The 21,450-nt window shown below is 40.7% G+C and overlaps 1 protein-coding gene across 5 annotated transcripts in view; it reads right to left on the minus strand.

Annotated features, from left to right (window-relative positions):
- Window positions 1-20,081: 20,081 nt before the first annotated feature.
- ZEB2 (zinc finger E-box binding homeobox 2) overlaps window positions 20,082-21,450 on the minus strand; it is a 135,339-nt gene continuing 133,970 nt past the window's right edge. For all 5 annotated transcript variants that reach the window (XM_043487657.1, XM_043487659.1, XM_043487658.1 and 2 more), the window contains exon 10: window positions 20,082-21,450. This exon is cut by the window's right edge and continues 4,179 nt beyond it. The gene's annotated coding sequence lies outside the window, so the exon portion shown is untranslated.

Raw genomic sequence — 21,450 nt, forward strand, 5'->3', positions numbered from 1 at the left:
TCCAACTCCTGAGCTGAAAGGGAGCCAGGTAAAGCAAGCTGCCTTTCTCATTGTGTTTTTTCCAGAGGCCCCAAGCTAAGGCATCAATCACATTCGCCCCTTTATTCCAACTTGAGTTGTAAAGTGTGAGAGTGTGATTCAGCCCCTCTTGTTTAATGTCTACTATTTTATTCTACTACCTCATTCTTTTTTTTTTTTTTTTCTTTTTGTTCCACTTTTAGCTCAAGTTTCTGGGCATATAAAAATAAAATGTAAAATGTGATAGGTGCATGCTTTAGTGATTTACAGAGGTGGATTCCAACTTCCTTTTAAGGCCAGAACTATGGATTTTGCTTTTGTTTTATTGTTTCTTATCTATCCAACTGGGCTGTAAGTTTCCTTTAGGACAGGATCCAGGTCTCATTCATCTTTGTAGCCTCCTGTCTCTCTCCCCAGAGAGTGGCTTTTCCCAGTATCTTGCACATTGGAGACCTTCAATAAATGCTTATTGAAATACATGTGTGAATAAATGCAGATGATAGAGGCATAGAGTTCTATTTTTGTCCAATGCCATAAAAGGCAGTGACTCTGTCTCAACGGTTTAAAAACTTTTGTTGTGATCTAAATAAGTTTGAATTGTTTAGTTGAAAACTGGCTAAGGCTGCTGTGTCATTTAGGATGCTTTTAGCGGCAAGTAACAGAATAACCAACTAAAAGCAACTTAAGGAATAAGACTAGATGAGATGACAAGACAGCAGGTCTGGAGGAGGTGTGCTACACAAACAGGATCATCAAGGACCCAGGTTCTTGGCATCCTCTGGTTTTGCTTCCCGAGTGTCTCATTGTCACCAGATGGAGATGGATGCTTCATATCCAAACATCTTGTCTTCCTAGAATTTATTTCAAAGGTAGGAAAGAAGAGGCAGAAGAGGATTTCTTGACATATTTTCCCTTTTTGTCAGCGTACTTCCCCTTTCCCCTTATTGACTAGCCAGGATCACTGGCTCATTTTATATCACTGGCCTCAGGTGAACAGAATTGCCACATACAATGATTAACTTGGACAAGCCATGGTTCACCCACTAGGAATTAAGGAAGGTTATACCTTTTCTTCTTCATGGATCACTGCCTTATTGTGGTGAAGGAGCTTATATAACTCAATGAAGCTACGAGCTATGCCATGTAGGGCCACCCCAGTCCGACGGGCCACAGTGGAGAGTTCTGACAAAATGTGATCCACTGGAGGAAGGAATAGCAATCACTCCCATATACAATGGAAAAGACCCTGCTGTGGGGAAAGAATGAAGGCAGAAGAAGAGGGTGACAGAGGATGAGATGTTTGGATGGCATCACTAATTCAATGGACATGAACTTGGGCAAATTCCATGAGATGGTGAGGGACAGGGAAGTCTGGAGAGCTGCAGTTCATGGGGTCATGAAGAGTCAGACACAACTTGGTGACTGAACAACAACAATATCTTTTCCAGGGAAGCCCTGGTGTCTCAGTGGTAAAGAATCTGCCTGCCAGTGTAGGAGAGGTGTATTTGATCCCTGGGTCATGAAGATGTCCTGGAGAAGGAAATGGCAACCCACCCCAGTGTTCTTGCCTGGGAAATCCCATGGACAGAAGAGCCTGGTGGGCTACAGTCCACAGGGTTGCTAAAAGGTCAGACGTGACTCAGAGACAACAACAGCAAATATCCTTTCTAAGGTATCTTTAAGCTAGAGTCCTGTTATCTCCTACTTGAACAAATCAGAAAGAAGTAATGAGTAGGTGTTGGTGAGGAAAACAGCAGTATATGTTACCTCCTGTATGAATTAGTTGTCATAAGCATTTCTGCCAGAGATGTGAGCTAGTTTGTGAAATTCTTAGACCTCAATAAAGGGGCAGGGGGCTCCTATTTCTTTACTGAATACCTGTTACATACATATGTTATTTCATTTGACCCTCACACCATCAACCTAGGAAGCAGGTGTTTTCACCAATTTACAGATGAGGGTACTAAGGCTCAAGGAGATTAAAATATTGCACAAAAGCTAGAGACCATCATGAGATTCAAATCTATATATGTCCTTCTCTAAAATGCATGCACTTTTCTCCATGTTTTAGAGTCTAATAGTTAATTTCACCAGTCAACCTGACAGGACTACAGGGTTCTCAGATATTTAATCAACATTTTTTCGGGTATTTTTGGGAGAATGTTTTTAGATGAGGTTAACATTTCAGTGGGCCATCTGAGTAGGGCAGATTGCCCTTCCTAATTTGGCTGGGCCTCATCCCAACAGTGGAAGACCTAATACATATTCGTGCACTCAGTTGCTCAGTTGTATCCAAATCTTTGAGACACCATGGACTATAGCCCATCAGGCTCCTCTGTCCTTGGAATTCTCAGGCAAGAATCCTGGAGCAGGTTGCCATTTCCTTCTCCAGGAGATCTTCCTGACCCAGGGATCAAACCCGCATCTCTTGCATATTCTGTACTGGCAGCTGGATGCTTTACCACCAGCTCCACCTGGGAAGCCCCAGGGAAACAATAATATTCTGTCGAGTAAGAGAGGTTTCCTTGTACCTGATGGCCTTCAGACTGAAGCACTGGCTCATCCTTGGCCTTGAGCCTGCCAGCCTTCAGACTGGAGCTACACCATTGGTTCTCCTGAGGCTCCAAGTTGCTGAATCACTCTGTCGATCTTGGGACTGGTTATCCTCCATAAATTGCATGAGCCAGTTTCTTATAATTAACTATATGCATGTGTGCGTGCTAAGTCACTTCAGTTATGTCTGACTCTGTGTGACTCCACGGACTGTAACCTGCCAGGCTCCTCTGTCCATGAGATTCTCCAGGCAAGAATACTGGGGTGGGTTGCCATGCCCTCCTTCAGAAGATCTTCCCAACCCAGGGATCAAACCTGCATCTCTTAAGTCTCCTGCATTGGCAGGTAGGTTCTTGACCACTAGCACCACCTGGGAAGCCCCAATTAACTATATACATTTATATAAATTTATACAGAAAGTACTTATATGATACATATGAATAGAAGTAAATAAGTACTTATGCACACATATGCACATCCTAGTGGTTTAGTTTCTCTGGAGAATGCTAACACATGTTAAGAAGCTCTTTTCAGTTTGGGAAGTCTTTATTTTTAAGGACAGCCCAAACCAGCTCTTGAAGTTCTATGACCCAGAAAAGAAAAAAAATCCCAGCCTCTGTTAGGAGTAAAGAAAGCTTAATGGAAAGGTTCTTCAAATAGGTGAGGGGTGGAAAAAGAAGAGATGCTTCAAGCTTTCGGTAGCACTAACATTCTAGAATGCCACATCCTGCACCAAACCAGAGAGTTTTGACTACAGAGCAGCAGTTCTTAATCACTATGGTTAGCCATCCTGATGGGTTTTGATTAGTTATGAATCATTGCGTAAGGCATTTGTTACCTATTGAAATTAAATATTGAAGTTTAACAATCCTTTTTAAAATATAAATTAGAGGAACAAAGTTTTCACTTTCTCTCACTTGCGTTCTAGGATAAAGCAGAGCCTTAGGTGAGAGAGGAATGAATAGAGAGCCAGCCAGCATTTGGAGAATGATCATGCCTCCCACGATGAACCCTGTGCCACCAGGGTGTCTTGACAGGAAAAGAGAGAGAACCACTGCTTGCCCTAGATGGATTCATGGCATCACACTTTTGTGAAGAGCCTCTGGAGGCTGGGGTATTATTCCTCTTATTACTTCTTTCTTGGGATGAGTTAAGCTAGGAAATGGCTTTGCCCTTGAACTTAAAGTCACTCTTTCCTCAAAACATTGATTCTCTGGCACCTATAATAGCATTTCACTATTTGGCAGTCTCTTTGACTGCCCCAAATTCTATCTAAAAGAAAATCCAATATAATGTTTCTATCTTTATTTGGAAGAATAGAAAGGGAACTGTTTAAAAAATAAAGATATCAACATTTTATACAAAAAGGTTAGTTAAGCTGGATATTAATTAATCCAGTCTTAGACTATAAGAGGATTCTTTTTTTTTTTTTTTGTAATAACTGAAAGAATTCTTCTTTATTGTAAAAAAAAAAAAAAAAGACATATTATGGCAGGGTATCAGATTACTTTTTTCCCTAATAAATTTAAAAATACAGAGTGGGGGAAAAAAGTGCAAAATCAGCAAATTGCCCTCCATCTAGCAAAAAAACGGGAAGAGATTTGCCAAAGAAGCTGCCTCCGACAGAAATTAAGCACTCTTCTATTTGATTACATATATTCAATAGAATAACAAGGAGATAGATAGCTTCCCTAGTGGTTCAGATGGTAAAGAATCTGCCTGCCAATGGAGGAGACACAAAGACAGGGGTTTGATTCCCTGGAGAAGGAATCCAGTATTCTTATGCCTGGAAAATTCCATGGACAGAGAAGCCTTGCAGGCTACAGCCCATGAGGTCACATGGAGATGGTAGCTGTGGACAATTCAAGGTCAGGAATTAGTAGCTATGTTTAGGTCAAGGTCAGATCCAGATCTTAAGCTTAATCTTGTCCTCTGGAAGTTCTATAGTTGATTATCTCTGAAGATATATCACTGATTATATAAGGAAGATACTTGATTACAAAATTAATGTTTTATTTATTTAATAAGCTTCAGGTGTTGGGTGTGCTTACAACTCAAATATTTGTTTCAACCACATCTGTTTCTTTTATTCTTTGAATGTAAGGGAATTCTTTAGGGTATGGATTCCTAACACCCTCTCCACCCCGCCGCTGGAATATTTCCTGTTTCGTTTTTAAATTTGAGAACATAGAACTTTTAGTTTGGTGGTGTGTCTTAACCAGGCCCTGTGTTCTTGGTCTATTAAGCACAAAGCATATGAAGCCTGGTTTTCTCAAATCTTACTAATTAAAATCTTCCTTACTATGTAAAGGAATTCAACTGTACTTTTATTTAGCTGGAGTTTTCAGATGCAAAACGATGCAGAATAGAGTAGTTGGTCTGTTTTAGTCTGTATTTAAGAAGGAGAAGGCAAAGAAGAGGAAGAGGCAGAGATGGAGGAGGAGGGGGAGAAAGTGGAGGTGGAGAAGGAGGGAGAAAGGAAAGGGGGGAGAAAAGGGGGAAGGAGGGGAGGAGGGAAAAGAGAGGAGGCAAAGGAGGGAGGCCAGAAGAAGGAAGAAGTCAATAACAACGTGATGCTTTATCTTTGACTCTGGACATTGCGCGAGGCATCTGGATATGGTTTTCTGATTAATGTGATTTTCACTGGTAGCCATTATCTAAAATCATTCAGTATCCACATCCTATGATTCAGCATGCTGGAACATAACCACACCTACAGAGAAACTTAGTGAGTTTGAACCAGTGATAGAGAATTTTACATTTCACCAAAGTTAAACCAAAACAACAAAACACAAGAAACAAAAACAATACCCCCAAATCCAAAATACAGAAAACATTGGCTATTTAAATTAAACAAAGTATAGCAATGTTTTTAAAATAAAACTAATTGAATTTAAAAGATTAACTTGATGATTTGGGAGGATTCTTGCATTCTGTATTACCATATAATATTCTAATGATCGAATCTATAGATTCATTGTATTATAATGATATCAAGTAGATATTCCTAATCCAAGCAGTTGTGCTTTTAAAACCACAGGTAGCATAAACATCCATATACACAATGCAGTTAGGATTGGTGGGGAATTAATTTTTCTCCCCATGTATGCCAATAAACCTGAGTGTGTGCCTGGGGGGCTACAATTAAGAAAGAGGGGAAACACTGCTTAATAAAGTTGGGATCAGGCATTTAAAAGGAATCCTTAAGCTCAAAACTGCTAGGGATCTGACCTGTTTATAGGAAGCAGTTCTGCTAGAATTAGAAGTGGAAATAAGGAGATGATAATGAAATACAGTTTAACCAGAAAAGGGTGGTGAACATATGTATCAGGCCACACCATATGAATGGTCAATTGCGGCCAGTTTTGATATATAGCCGTGGTTCCTTTTGTCAAAGCTATTCTATTTCCTGTTAGGAAAGATAACTCTGAAATACTGTTTCAGGATGCAGGGATAGAACAAGAGCTTCATTAAATTGCTTAAAAATTATTTCCTCAAGTTTCTCTCTTACTGTTTGTCATAACGAGATGATGTTCTTATAAGTCACTCACTTATTCATAGCTTGTGGGAAATAAGATTTCAGTCTTGACTGCTTACTAATGGTCAAGCATGCACATCTGGAAATCACTGGATGGTGTTGTTTCAGTGAAAGGTCAGAATCCAAGGGTAAGATGACCTATCTATCAGGTGCTTGCGTCACTTTCCTGGTTTCATTCTAGCCATTTTTATCTCTATTGGGCGGGGGTGAGTGACTTCCACCGATTTTCTCTCTCCTCTTCCCCCTCTAAGGCAAGGAGGTTGTTCTTCCGCAACATAGCTCATGCCCAAGTATTGCTACTTCGTTTAGTTCTTCATTAGCAACTGTGGAAAATAGATAATTAATATTTAGGAGGGTAGATATAATTTATCTATTATAGTATGGGTTTTTTTTTGGTTTAAATATGAAGTGTACTTTTGTCTCGTTTGAGGAGTTTATCACTGAATGCTTGAGGAGGATGGTGAGTTCGTCATTGTTTTCCCACACGGGACTCCTCACACTCCCATGCCTTCTAGCATTATCCTCTCTTCTCAACCTGCTAAGCTTCTATTGGCTCTTTTATTTTTTTAAATTAACTTTTATTGGAGTATGGTTGCTTCGCAATGTTGTCAGTCAGTCAGTTCAGTAGCTCAGTCATGTCTGACTGCAACCCCACGAATCGCAGCATGCCAGGCCTCCCTGTCCATCACCAACTCCCGGAGTTTACTGAAACTCATGTCCATCGAGTCGGTGATGCCAACCAGCCACCTAATCCTCTGTCATCCCCTTGTCCTCCTGTCCCCAACTCCTCCCAGCATCAGGGTCTTTTCCAATGAGTCAGCTCTTAGCATGAGGTGGCCAAAGTACTGGAGTTTCAGCTTCAGCATCAGTCCTTCCAATGAACACCCAGGACTGATCTCCTTTAGGATGGACTGGTTGGATCTCCTTGCAGTCCAAGGGACTCTCAAGAGTCTTCTCCAACACCACAGTTCAAAAGCATCAATTCTTCTGTGCTCAGCTTTCTTTATAGTTCAACTCTCACATCCATACATGACCATTGGAAAAACCATAGCCTTGACTAGACGGACCTTTGTTGGCAAAGTAGTGTCTCTGCTTTTTAATATGCTATCTAGGTTGGTCATGACTTTCCTTCCAAGAAGTAAGCATCTTTTAATTTCATGGCTGCAGTCACCATCTGCAGTGATTTTGGAGCCCAGAAAAATAAAGTCTGTCACTGTTTCCACTGTTTCCCCATCTATTTGCCATAAAGTGATGGGACCAGACGCCATGATCTTTGTTTTCTGAATGTTGAGCTTTAAGCCACTACGGTGTTGCATTAGTTTCTAGTATGGACGTGTAATGTATACAACCCCTCCTTTTGGGACTTCCTGTCCTGTCAGGTCACCACAGAGGACTAAGTAGAGTTGCCTGTGCTATACAGTGGGTTCTTACTAGCTCTCGATCTTACACATAGTGTCAATAGTATCTATGTGTCATTATCAATCTCACAAGTCCTCTTCCCTGCCCTTTCCCCTCTTGGTATATATATATATTTGTTCTCTACTTCCGTGTCTCTATTTCTGCTTTGCAAATAAGATCACCTATACCATTTTTCTAGATTGCATATATATGCGTTAATATACAATATTTGTTTTTCTCTTTCTGGCTTACTCAAATCTGTATGACAGTCTCTAGGTTCATCCATGTCTCTACAGATGACCAAAATTTTGGTCCTTTTTATGACTGAGCAATATTCCATTGTATATATGTGCCACATCTCCTTTGCACTGTTGGTGAGAGTGTGAACTGATACAGCCACTATGGAAAACAATATGGAGGTTTCTTAAAAAACTAAAATTAGAACTATCATGTGGCCCTCGAATTCCACTCCTGGGCATGTATGCAGAGAAAATCATAATTCAAAAAAGATAATGCACCTCAATGTTCATTGCAGTACTGTTTACGATAGCCAGTACATGGAAGAAACCTAAATGTCCATCAACAGAGGAACTGGTAAAGAAGATATGGTACACGCATCAGTCGCTAAGTCATGTCCAGGGGGTTTTAGGTGAGAATACTGGAGTGCTTTGCCACTTCCTTCTCCAGGGAATCTTCCCAGGAGAGGGATTGAACCCGCATCTCCTGCATTAGCAGGTAGATTCTTTACCACTAAGCCATCAGGGAAGCCCCAGGGCATGCATATTAATACAATGGAGTGCTACTTCTATTGAAGAGCAGGCTGTTGAAGAGTTAGGCTCTTCAACACCTAACTCAGTTTTGTTTCTCTGAAGCCTTCCCTAGCTACCCTTGACAGAGGTCTCACAAAATGACCAGAACTCTTTCCTCTCTGTTGCTCTTATAACAGTCTGTTGACCAACACAATCACTGGTATTTACTGGTAATTGGTAAATATTTGTTTGCAAATGACCTGTTATAAAACATCAGTCCTCCCATCCAAGGATCAGAATTTATCAAGGTATTACACCTATGTAAACTGTTAGAGGAGCAGAAAGTAACTAAATAGGATGGCAAGAGTTAACATCATTCGAGTCTGTCTGAATCAACATCAAGCTTTAGTGTAGTATATATATTTACCTATCGATCTGTCAAGTCTTTTCATTTTTGCAATAGGAATGGCCTTTCAGGTTGTCATCTACTTGTATCTTTCAAGCCAGGCTTCATGGAAATGTTTGTTTATATGGGCTTAAGAAATATGTAGTATTGTTTTCAGAGAGGCTTAAGAAATACTTGGCTGAACAGTTTAATAGGGGGAAAAAAAAAAAAAGATTTGAGGAACAAAAAGTACCAAAGAAAACTTGGTATTCATCAGAATTAAAATTAGCTGAAGGAAAACAATGATCATAAACTAGAAACCTTTTCCTGCTATTTGGATCATCAGTTTTCATCTCCAGCAGCTTCCCCTCCCGCGTCTCTTGTCAAGTTATGAAAGAAGTTCCCCATATGGGCTGATTATTCTGACAGGCAAGGCTATCTCATGACTTACAAGTCTCTCTTTAAAATATGCAAAAGGGCTAACGGGAAGGTTCGAACTGTGAGCAGTGTCTTGCCTGCCTTGTTTCAAAGGCTCACCCTTGTGACTACTTCATTATCGTCCTGGATTATCTGCTCAGAGCAGCAGAGGCCCCATGTATCTAGAATCGAGACACAACAGCCTCCTCATTTCTCATGCTCTGAGGCCTCTCATTGGCCTGATAATTGTCAAGCATTCCTTCCTCTTTCATGAACCCAAGGCTCACACCCACCAGGAAACAAAGGGTTCCTTTGAGGATGAATCTTGAGACCATCCCGGCCCCTGAAAAATTACAAGCTGGAAATTTTCTAAGTACTGAAATTATTGTGTTCCTTTCAGAGAACTCTCTGTGGACCTAACTCTAGGAAGAGGTTATCAAAAGCAGACTTCCCTCAAACCCGGGAGGGAAGAAAGGACACTGAGGAAGAGATGAAATAAATACACTGCACACACCTGCCCCACTACCAGAGCCTGCCATAGAGACCATTTGCACATCTCTTGTCTCATCTGATTCCCACAACCACTCTGTGAAATGGTTACTAATAGTATTCTTATTTTAAAGGTAAGTAGACTGAGGTTTAGTGAGGTAACGGTCAAAGTCAGTCAGTTAGGAAGGGCAGAACAGAGACTTGAACCCAGGTCTTTTCACCAGAAAGCATAGCCTTTCAGCCATCAACCGCCGAGCTTCTCATGCTAACACTCCCTTAACCAGAGCTACATCTTAAACTTCATAGAAAGGAGCCTCCTTTACAACCCCTCATTTTATTGACAAGGAAACACCACCATAAACTGCAGTTTAAATATTCTTTAGCTTCAGGAGAAAAAAGGCAAAATCAAGAGAGAACCAGTTCACATCAGCAGTTTTGTGAGAAAACCAAGAGAAGCAACTTTCAGGGAAAGCCTGCCGTCAGTGCACACTCAGAACCATGTGATGAGAAGTGACGCTTTCTCCGTTGACCCCAAGGAACTGCAACGTTCCAGCTAGATGCCTTTGTGATCTGTGGGCTTCACGTTCTGGGACGAAGCAAGCTGAAAGAACTTGTCAGGCGTTCTCACAACGGCTGGAGAAAAAAATTTTTGTAATTGCCTCTGTGACTTTAGAAATTGTTCAATTGTATTATTGGTTTACAGAAGATTTCTATTGGCAAAAGGTTATTTTGTCTATCTTCCATTTGTCTGTCTTAGCTTCATTTAAATCATTGCATACCACCCAAAGCAAGGATGATATCCGCTACCTCCTGTATGGTTACTCACAATTCCCTAAATACAGAGGGTATGCACAGTGTGTTCTGGTATCTAACATTTTAAGATACATATGCAGAGAAACTTCTAGTAGCATCTATGATGGAGTCTTTATTAAAAGTCACTTAGGATTCAAGAAGGAAGTAGTTATATTTCCTGGGAAAGGACAGTGAGGTCTGCATATCCACCTGCTCTGTGATATATGCATGTGGTTTTCATTTTATTTAAAAATCACTAATAGAAATTATACCTTTTCTCATGCCTCCCACTGGCCTTCACTGCAGGATATATTACTCATGTCAGACCCAAATTTACCTCTGGCCCACACAAACCTGCTGTTATCTTGCTGATTTGTTACTGTAAATTACTGACATCAGCAAAGCTTTGTCAGGAAACTGAGGTAATTGAAAATTCCAGAGAAGTTGAAGAAAATGCATCCCAGATTACTTTGGGCTTCTTCCTCTTTTATTTAGTTCATGTTCCCCATCTGAGTCATTGCTAAAATAGTTGAAAGGCTATGTTCACATTCAGCATTAGGTAGAAGGCTTATTTATTCATGTTTCCCTTTAACCCACCTCACTTGGATTGTTTTGCCTGACTAAGTTTACAATTCGATCAATATTTGGATGTCGGCAGTGGAGTTTGATGCTGTTATACATACTTAGTGATTATATGAGAAATGAAATTGTTTAATCTATGTGGGTAAAATTTGTGCCCCAATATAATCTTGTAAACAGTTTTAAAAAAAATCTTCAAGTTTATGAAATGACAAGTTTCTGATTTGCATTGAGGTCCTTCTACAACTCCTTATTTTTCTATCACTCACTTTCTATGTTATTTTCTCTCTCATCACCAAATTATTCCTCTCTTTGTCTAATAACCAGGGTCAATGGGGACTAGATGTTGCTGACAGCCTCTTTCCAAAAGACTCACAGATTTTCCGGGTTCTAGCTGGGTCTCCAGCTTAGTACTGGGCACTGGAGTCAGAATGTTCAATTTTGACCTTCCAGGAACACATGGCCCTAGGGAAACCAACCCTTGGATAGCGTGTTAATGAAGTAGGTACAGAAGCCAGAGGAGGGCATGTCTAAGACTAGCGTTTCAGGGAAGAGGGTCTTAAGAAAGTGACCCTTGATAATAATAATATAGAGAGGTATGTTCAGGCAGATGCAATTGGAGGGATGGTGAGAGCTGATGGAAATGGAGTCAAGAAGCCAGCACATGAAAGTTTTGTGGACTAAGCTAAGGAATAAGAGCTGCATTTTGGGTGTTTTGTGGAATCCCACAAAGATTTTAAAGGCTTTGGCATAATCAAATTTGTACTAGTGCATTAAATCAGTGAGCATTTCGGTTCAGTGATAAGTAATTTTAACTAAGGAAGTATTTCCCAATTTTCTGCCTCAGTTCAGTTGCTCAGTCGTGTCCAACTCTTTGCAACCCCATGGACTGCAGCACGCCAGGCTTCCCTGTCCATCACCAACTCCCAGAGCCTACTGAAACTCATGTCCATTGTGTCGGTGATGCCATCCAACCATCTCATCCTCTGTCGTCCCCTTCTCCTCATTTATTGAATATCTATTTGGTGACATAACTCCCAGAGAGGTGGGACTACAGATAACATGATCCCTACCCTTAAAAAAAGCTTACCTGTTTAGGTATTAGACGGCGGACCTGAAAACCAAAAAGTACCAAAAGAGCATTTTTGGTCCACGTAGTAATGTAGGATGAGTTAGAAGGAGATAAGACCCCAAGAATAGTTACAGATGGAAAGGAGAGGTAGGGGACTCATAGTTTTGCCTGAGTACATTCTTTTCAACCATAGTTAAGGAGCTGTGTCAACATAACAGCTAAGACTGTGATGAAACAATGTTACAGAAAGTCATTATGTGACGAATATCAAGAAATATCTTTAAAGAGCATAAAAGGGGCATTCTTCTATCTGCCAGCTCTGCCATCAACCCTCAGTGACAGCTCTCTTCTCTGTTGGATTAGGGTAAGGCAGCACCTTGGGTGAGACGGGGCCAGTGTGACTGGTGGAAAGGCTACTAGAACAATTCTTGAGATGTGCTGTGAGTCTGAAACAAGGGAGTGATGATGGTGATTGAAGAAGAGGAACAAGTAGGAGAGATCATGGGGAGTATGACTCACAAGACCTGATAACCCATTTAGAGATACAGCAGGATGACTCTCAAGATTTCCACCTGAGTGACCCAGGAAGTGACAATCACCAGGTTTTGGGGGCAGGGGCAGGAGGAAGACATAGCTGCATCCCTTTTGGATGAGTCAGATTTGAGGTGCTTTTCAGACCATCAAGGGGCAATGGCCAGTATTCATTTGCATGTGCAGGTCTAGTGCACAGGAAGAGAGCCTTACCGGGAAGGTGCATTTGTGAGTCTTTGTTGAAAAAGTCACTGCACCACAATGATCAGAAAGAGGAGAGCAGAGAGCCCCAGAGGGACCCTGGAGACGCTGCCATTTAAAGACTGAGTTGAAGAAAGCAGAGCTTGGTCAGTGGATAGGAAGAGAACCAAAAAGACTGTGGTTAGGGATTTAAAGAAGGACTTTGAAAGAGGAAGTCATCAATGGAGTTAAAAGCTGCTTCTTCTGTGAATAAAGATGTGCTATGATTTTCAAAACAAATTAAATACATTAGGTGGGACTGTTATTGGTAGTAACATGCAATAACTGACTAATGGCATATAAAAATACCACAAAGCTTGGAGAAAAGCAAATTAAACCAGGCTTTTAAGATGATCTACCATCTTCTAGAAATACAACGTAAAGGATGGCATGCTGGCCTCTGTGAAGAAGACATAGAGTTGGGTTTGTTTTCCTTAGAAAGGAGATGACAGATTTGCAGTGAACCCTCCCCTGACTTTCTTTACCTGCACCTTCTGGGGCCCTCTCATGGGTGGGTGGGTAGCAGTAGGTAAGGAGTAACGGGGGCTGAACAGAGTTCACAGCTACATCTGAGAATGCATCCCAGAACCTGGTCTCGCTGATTCCCAGGATGAGGCCACTGGGTACCAGAGCGATATATCATTTTATCAAAACACATCTCAGGCGACTCACTCCTGCCCTGGGCTTTCATGTTGCCTTGCCCACAGGACTCCCAATATCCTTCCCCAGGTCTCAGTGATGGAAGGACGTTGCAGGAGTTTTATCAGGTGATTTCCCAGGAGACTTGGAGCTGAAAATTGTTCCGATCTTACAGCAGCAATGAGTCAGGGAAGAGGGCAAGTTGCAATCACTTCAAGTACTGAATTCAGACTGCCAAAAAACACAGCGAAGAGCAGTTTGTATTCCACCACTCCCCCCTTCCCTTAATTTCAAAACGTGACTGTATTTTTCTCTGACATTTCCTACCTGAAGCAAGGTTTTGGTTCCCACACAACACCCTTTTCCTCTGCTTTCTGGTACTTGCATTATCTCGGCCTGCCCTCTGACACTGTTTCCCAATTTATGTTTTCCTTTCTCATTTCCCTCTTCTTAGCACTGACATGAGCCACAAACCTATAACGAGAATGTCTGACTCACTCGGTGCTTCTCCGGCTAATGGACACCATGTGGGACAGGAGGCAGGAAAAAGACGCTTTACAGGAAATCAGACGATAATGCTTGCACTTTGGTGCCCTTTGAAACAAGAATTTAATTATCCTAATTAAAACGATTACCTTATAGAAGACGTTTGGGGAAAAAAAGAGTAAGCAGTTTGTCTTTTTCCTGATGAGACGTGTCTCAAAACCAAGAGGGCTATTCCTGCTGACCTTTATCTGTTAAAGTCCAGGCACCCATGGGTCGAATCAAAAATCGATCTCGATGTTTAGACCGACCCAGAGACTGGAAACTGGAAGCTTCACCGTGTTTTGTTTGGGGGCTGTACTAGTTTCCTAGTGCTGCGCTAAGTACCACAGATTAGGTATCTTAAAACAACAGAAATTTATCTTCTTATAGTCCTAAAGGCTACAAGTCCGAAATCAAGGTGTGGATGGGGCTGCTTCCTTCTGAGGGATCTGTTCTGTCTTTCTGTCCTAGCTTTTGGGGATGGTAGCATCTTTGGCTTGCAGCTGCCTCATTCCAATCTCTTTGATTTCACACACATTTCTTTGATTTCTCCCTGCGTGGGTCTGTGTCCAGATTTCCCTCTCTTGTAAGGATATCATCCATATTGAATTAGGGCCCACCCAAATGACCTCATCTTAACATATCTGGAAATACCCTATTTCAAAATAAGGTCACATTGATAAGTATCAGAGCTTAGGACTTAGCCTACTTTTGGGGGGTGGGGAACATAATGCAGCTCAAGCAGAGGATTAGTATTAGGCACCATCTCCTCTTCCTTCAGGGGTCCATAAAGTCCCAGTTTTCTGGGTCCTCACCTGAAATCCAGACCTTCTGTTCTCCAATAAAGGTGGTCTTGCCTGGGCCCTACTCCCTCAGGACTCAACTCTCAGCTATAAACTGATCAATTAATCTAAGGGAAGATGACAATAGGCAAATATCACCCCTCCCAGGTATTTGCACGAAACAGATGACTTCCTGGAGACACTGCTGTAACCGATAGGTGCCGGTGGAAATTTTGCAGTGGGTGACATTTTCTTTTTGAGTGGACAGGTGTTTCCATGACCCTCAAATCATCATTGTCTCCTCCATCTGTGAGAAGAGTGGTTCCTCTCTTGTCTGCTACTCTCTGAAAGGAAAGTTATTACCACAGACAATTTGATCTATCTTTGCATTGCTTGCATTTTTTTCATCCCATGATTGTAAGCATGCCAGGAGAGAAGATTTGCCCCTCACGAGGAAGTCCATCAAGTGGAAGAATTTTATCTTAAAAAACGATGCCAACCCGGGGATCAACAAGGAGGACCATAATCCCATTCTCAACCACGGATGATTTTCAAAGAATGAACAGGCGAGAGGGAGAGAATTCGGTTGCTAGGAAGATAGAATAAAATAAACATAAGCTCCCTCCGCCCCTTGTTTTTCCATCCTGAGGTGGGCTGTGCTTCTTGTTATAGAGTGTCTGTCCCTCCCCATCTTGGCAGTGACAGACTCCCAGGGATGCCTGCATATCTGTCTCACAGGTGTGGGAGCTGATCCCTGCCAGCTTAGCGAGACTTTGGAAGAATCTCCCACAGTGGTTGTAAAGAGAAAAGGGAGAGAGATAATAGTTCACTGGCATCAATAATCTACTTCCCCAACCGGCTGAACGTCTGAATAATAGCCTCGGCACTTGCCCTTCTACTCCCCCTGCCTGGCTCCGCCACTGTCAGATTCTCTTCCCTTCTCCACAACTGGGAGCTCTAGGGAGCAGATTGTTTTGGCTGGAATTAGCCGGGCACAGATGGTACCACCTGCTGCATGTTCCTTACTTCTTATTGGCTCCTCTCTCAGCTCTGCGAGTTTTTATATTTTCTAGAAGTTCAGGGGAAGGGGAGATGGCTGGGGCCCCTGCTCACGCCTGATTCTGGCACAGCTGTCCTGAGGAAGCTGGCAAACGTGGGGACTGAGCTGGGTCTTGTTGATCAGGGAGGGGTCTGTCATTTCCAAGATACAAACTTCCTTTGGCCCAAACCATTTCTGTTTTCCAGGATGAGAGATCTGCCTATGACCAGACATAAGGCACTTGATCCTGAGAGAGTCTGATAAATAAGATTTCTCTCATTGTTAACTCAGAGGGACATAGCAGGATACTGCCCATTTTACAGGGAAAGGAATTATGATTAAACCACAAGCAGGTTGCTAAATTCATTTCTGGGCTATTCACTGGGAATAATAACAACGCATCTCTTCGGACTCCCACAAGGTAAACCTCACAGACTCATGAACTCCACTTCCTCACCTCTGAAAACACGACATGGGACCAAAGAACCGAAGCATTTCGCTCCTTAACATTCTCTTGACTTTACCTGTCCAGTTGTTCTTGAGTGTTTCCTGACAGGAGATCACACTGTAAGTCATTCAAACGGCTGAGACATATTTTCTTACTGGTCTGACTTCATCTTTCCTTTTCTGCCATGCTTTATTAGACCAGGGTTTTTAATTTCTCAAAACACTGAACTGATTCTTGCCTCGGGTATTTGCGTCTTCTCTTCCCTCTTCCTGAAATACTCTCGCTCCAGATCCTCCCCTGGTTCACTTCTCCTCACCCCTCAGGCTCCACTCAGACAATACAGCCTTAGATTTTTTTCCTGACATTCCCCTCCCTGCACCCCAGCTGAGGTTGCCTGTCCTCCAATCCCACCTCATTCACCATTAAACCACCTCTTTTTATTCTCGTCAAGACACAACGGTATGAGAAGTGGACTTACATAATTGTTTTGTACCTTCGCCACTAGAAAGTAGGTCCCTGTAGGGTGGGGATGTTGTCTGGTCACTGCTGAATCCCTAGGACATAAAACAGTGCATCTCCTATATCATTACTCCATGGGATGCACGTTGGTGAGGGAGGGGTGTTGTTTTGTGTTTTGAAGAGGGAAACACTGTGATACACAAGGGAGACTGCTTGAGACTTTGATACGGGTACATTCCCTGTGAAACCTGGCGCTCAACTTTCTACTTCTTTATGCATGTCTGTCTCTGATGGAGTATACAAAACTTAAGGCCAGTAGTTTTGTTTGTTTTTGCATATCCTATAAAACCTAGTATTATGCTTCACACGAGGTGGGCACTCAGTAAACTGAACTACCATCGATGTTGTAATGTTATTTATTACTATTATTTCTAGGGCCACTAAGTCAACGAGAGGTAGGAGCAGCATCAGTAGAAGCAACAACAGCATGTTTGCCAAAACTGGAGACCTGGCTTCTGGTCTCCGTTCTGCCAATAACCACAAGTTGATATGGGCTTTTACTCCTCTCTGAGGCCCAGAATGTGAAGAGCCAGAGCTTTTGATGAGAGGGTATATATATTCCTCCACTCTCTAATTTTCTTTCATTTATTTCAGCCTATTTCAGTTTTCCTGCTGCAGATTTATAAATCTCCAATTACTCCTGTTGCAGCCTGTTTCTTACTCTGACCGCCTCTGGGTTATTCAGTGCACATGGGGTTCAGAAAAAGCTGTGACTAGAGAAAGAACAGCACCGGGGACTCACACCGTGGGTTCAGGCTGGAAACTGTGGGTGGAGCAGCTCGGTGGAACTCCAGCTCCTCAATGGACATAAGCATGGTCAAAAACCTTGGGCAAACTTGTGGGTAAAATGGACCAGAAGCAGCTAGTAATTTTTAAAGAGCATTTCTCAAACTTGAGTTTGTCTCTGGCTCTCAGTGAAAGGAGACTTCAGTCCAGACGTGGTTAACTGCCCTCAGATGATGATGTGATCTTAGAGTAATATAGGGTTTCCAAAGTAGCTTATTTTCATTCCACTCTTGCATGGAAGAGTTCATGTAGACCAGAACGAACTTCTTGCAGGAAGTAGGCAGACTAACTCACTCCTTTTGATGTTTCCACATCATTCAAAGGAGCATTTTACTGTGATGTGTTGTGGAAAGCATTGTCAGGAGACTAGGGTTCTGAAATCTATGCTTAACTGCTTTCTAGATCATTGTGGGGTAAAGATAAACAACGAGCTTCTCAAGTCTATGAAGATTTCAGTTTCCTCATCTAAAAAGTGCAAGCAGTAGATTAATTAACTGCTTTTATTTTTCTAAGTGTTACAACCATCAATATGTTCTTCCTCTCAATCCATAGGAGAATTTTATTGAGAACAAGATTTTTGACTATTTCAATGTAGACACCAGGTATGCTATAATTTGGTCAGGTTTATAACAGTTACAGGCTGATATGTAGGTGAAGATCGCTAACCCAAGGGATCGTGACGATTCCTTGAAAAGGATTTGCACAAATCATTATTCCAACTTTTATTTTTAAAAACAAGGTAGTACATTTTAAGGAGTTAGTGTGGTTGAAACACTTCATATTCTGGAAAGATATTTTTTGAATGTTCCCTCACCATTTGAAGTAAGTGAAATGTTCCTTTTCATGGAATTGTCTTTGATAATATAAAAACACTTTATAATGCAAAAGAAAAGGTGCAAAAGTGTCTTACTTAGATGTTAGGCTGATTCTTCTCAAGCCTACTCTCTGAGCAATGGTATTTTCAGTGTTAAAACAAATAGGGCAGGGTGGTATGTACTTCTCCTTTTCCCCTTCTTGCTTAGATGTACCTTCAGCCGGAAACCCATGAGCTCACACTTTCTAAGCATGTTCAATAATGAAGTGGTAGACCTCCACGGAATGTTTCAGGACCTCAGGAAGTGGTTAAGGGTTATTCAATAGTTGGTGTTCTCTCTTTCTGTCTGCACCAATCCCTGGGCTGCACTACAGGGTTTGGAAATATCATTTGTGTTGGAAGTGGTATCTTTCAGAAGAGACGTAAAAACCAAGGTCTAGGTTGCTTGTGGTCACTAAATACACATGATGTTTTCTGTGAGTTCTTTAGGGATGTTCTTGAGTTTCCTTTCTAAGTTTATATTCCTTTGTTCCTCTATAGTCTTTTAAAAAGTAATTTGAAGGCCGTAGTCTTCGTTTCCCCTAACAAAACTAGAATGAAGTGTAACTGGAATTCTTTGCCCTTTAATGAGACTGTTTTAGGAATGGATAAAAGTGACTCTCCTTTAAGGAAAGGTCACAAACTAAAACACGACTTTCTGAGAAAAAGTAAAGATAAATGAATATTTGGTTCCCTGCACTGCAGGCAGATTCTTTACCAATTGAGTTATCAGGGAAGCCCGTTTTATGGTTAGCATATCTTAGAAGCTATATAGAATTTTTTGGTGAAACTTTTATTTTTTCAGTATCAACATTTTAAGTGTTTTCATTTGTGTAATATATAAATACATAAAATGTCTCACAAGCACTCCTTCATAGTCCCTCCATCTTTTTGGTATTGTTTTTTAAATACTAGCTGTTCAAATGCACACGCACGAAATTAGCAATCTACACATGCGCAGAACACACACACACACACACACACACACACTCTCACTGTCTCTGTCTCTCTCTTACTACCCTTTGCTCTGAAAATGGTCAGAACAGGAGTATAATACACAACTCTTTCTCTGAATATTTCTTTATGTTAGATCAGCTCCTTCTGAGTTCTGTGCTTGCCAATGCTAAACTCCCTGCCAGGGCAGTGGTCTATTTTTAACATTTTGGGGGCTTATCCCTTCGGTTCCAAATCTAACAGGCATATTCTGTGGCATGAGAGAGAGAAAAGCTGACGTGCCCTTCAAATCAGGATCATCAGGATTTGCAATTTCTGTAGAATCAAAGATATGAATGAGAAAGCCCAATTAGAATACTTAAAAGATCATTTGTCACCACTTTAATCTTCATGGAGTTTTACTCATCATTTTCTTTGACTAAAATTATTAGAATCTTTGTCATATTCATCTCAAGGCCAAATGGGAATAGTACCATTAATTTTATATTTTCAATATTTTGGAGCATTTTAGCATGTCATACTAGATTATAGGTGGTAGGTGACTGTTTTAGTAGAGAAAGTCTTGATTGGTGGCATATTCAGCATCACATCATCTCAGTGTCATTTCTCTAATTCCATATTTCATATACAAATGAAGACTGAGGGATTTATTTCTGTTATTTAAAAGCATTTGTTTAATTCAGAGATTAATATATCATCTTCAACCCTGAAAAAAGAGGCCCTCTGAAACATCAGACCCAAAAAATTGGACACGGCCTATTAGCCCAAAAGAACATGTTGCCAATTATCTCCATGTTTATTTAAATATTTAGCTCTAAAGGAAGCAATCATTCCTTTATACTTCTTTAAATTTAGTATTGACATTTTTATTTTGGGAAAGGAGGTCTTTTTTTTTTTTTTAACATGGATACAGGAAAAGAAAACTCTCCAATAAAAATATTGTCTAAAAAGTTTGTTTTGTCTGCATGATTTACTAAATATGTACAATTTCAATTCACAGCGAAGGTAACAAAGATTTAAACAGCCAACATCACAAATGTCTCAAGTTCTAAAAAAAAATCACTGTGCACAGTTTAACAATTTAATTGAATAAAAACCAAAGCTAAGCCTTCAGTCTGAATCTTTTTTATGATGGGCACAAGCCATGTATTTTCTTCATCTTTGTTACACGATGTATATTTCTGTGACTAAACGCCCCTTCCCATTTTAGTATATTAGGTTATGTCAGTACATACTTAAAAGAGACATAAATTGCCTCTTGGTACACCTATATGATTCTTGATGTGTTCACATATATGTCAGGATATTTATCAATATATAAAATGACCAGATGAGTCACCTGTGATGTTTTTTTTAATGTCTTCAAATGTAGGAATGTTTTGTTGCATGTATAAAATTTTTTTAATTTATAGGAGTGCTATTTAAAGCCATAATAATTTGACCAATGTCCTCTTGACATAAAGTGTCTAGAAACAACTATTCTATGCTGGAAATATAGAGATTCCATATCTCTACCCCATTCAGGTTTGTCAAGCTTGCTATTATATAAATCTGAATGTTACGGTCATTCTGATATAATGGCCAAGTGAATGAACCAATTAATTGTTAGAAACAAACGTCGCTGAATATAGAATAGTGGAGTTACAGTTAAGGAGGGTGCCATCACTTTGGCTAACCCTATAAAATCTATAATAAGGTTGTTTTCACATATATTTTTTCCCCATGTAAATTCTTTGGTGTTTTTCTCCCCCTTCATTTTTAGTGCTGTGATTGATGAACATGCAATGTGAGATTCAAATAATTGCACTGAGCATGTTTATTTGAATAATTGCCCCATTGCACAATCAAATAAATCTGCTGAGTGTGTTTGTTTGAATGTTTTTACATGTACATGGGATCACATACTCAAATAAATGCAGCTGTGTTTATTATAATGTGTGGGATTTCAGATATACACATACTTGTTTGTGTGTCTATCCAGGGCCCTACAGCCCTTGAATGGCCCTCACACATCTTGGAGCAAAAGCGTGGTTAACAATTTTTCAGTTCAAATACATGTAAACTTATTGTTGGGCAATTCCTCAAATTTGTAACTAGGATTTATTTTCATTAAGGCTTACAGTCTTAGAAAGATAAAAAATAAC

The sequence above is a fragment of the Cervus canadensis genome, chromosome 15, assembly GCF_019320065.1.
Source record: "Cervus canadensis isolate Bull #8, Minnesota chromosome 15, ASM1932006v1, whole genome shotgun sequence".
Lineage (NCBI taxonomy): Eukaryota > Metazoa > Chordata > Mammalia > Artiodactyla > Cervidae > Cervus > Cervus canadensis.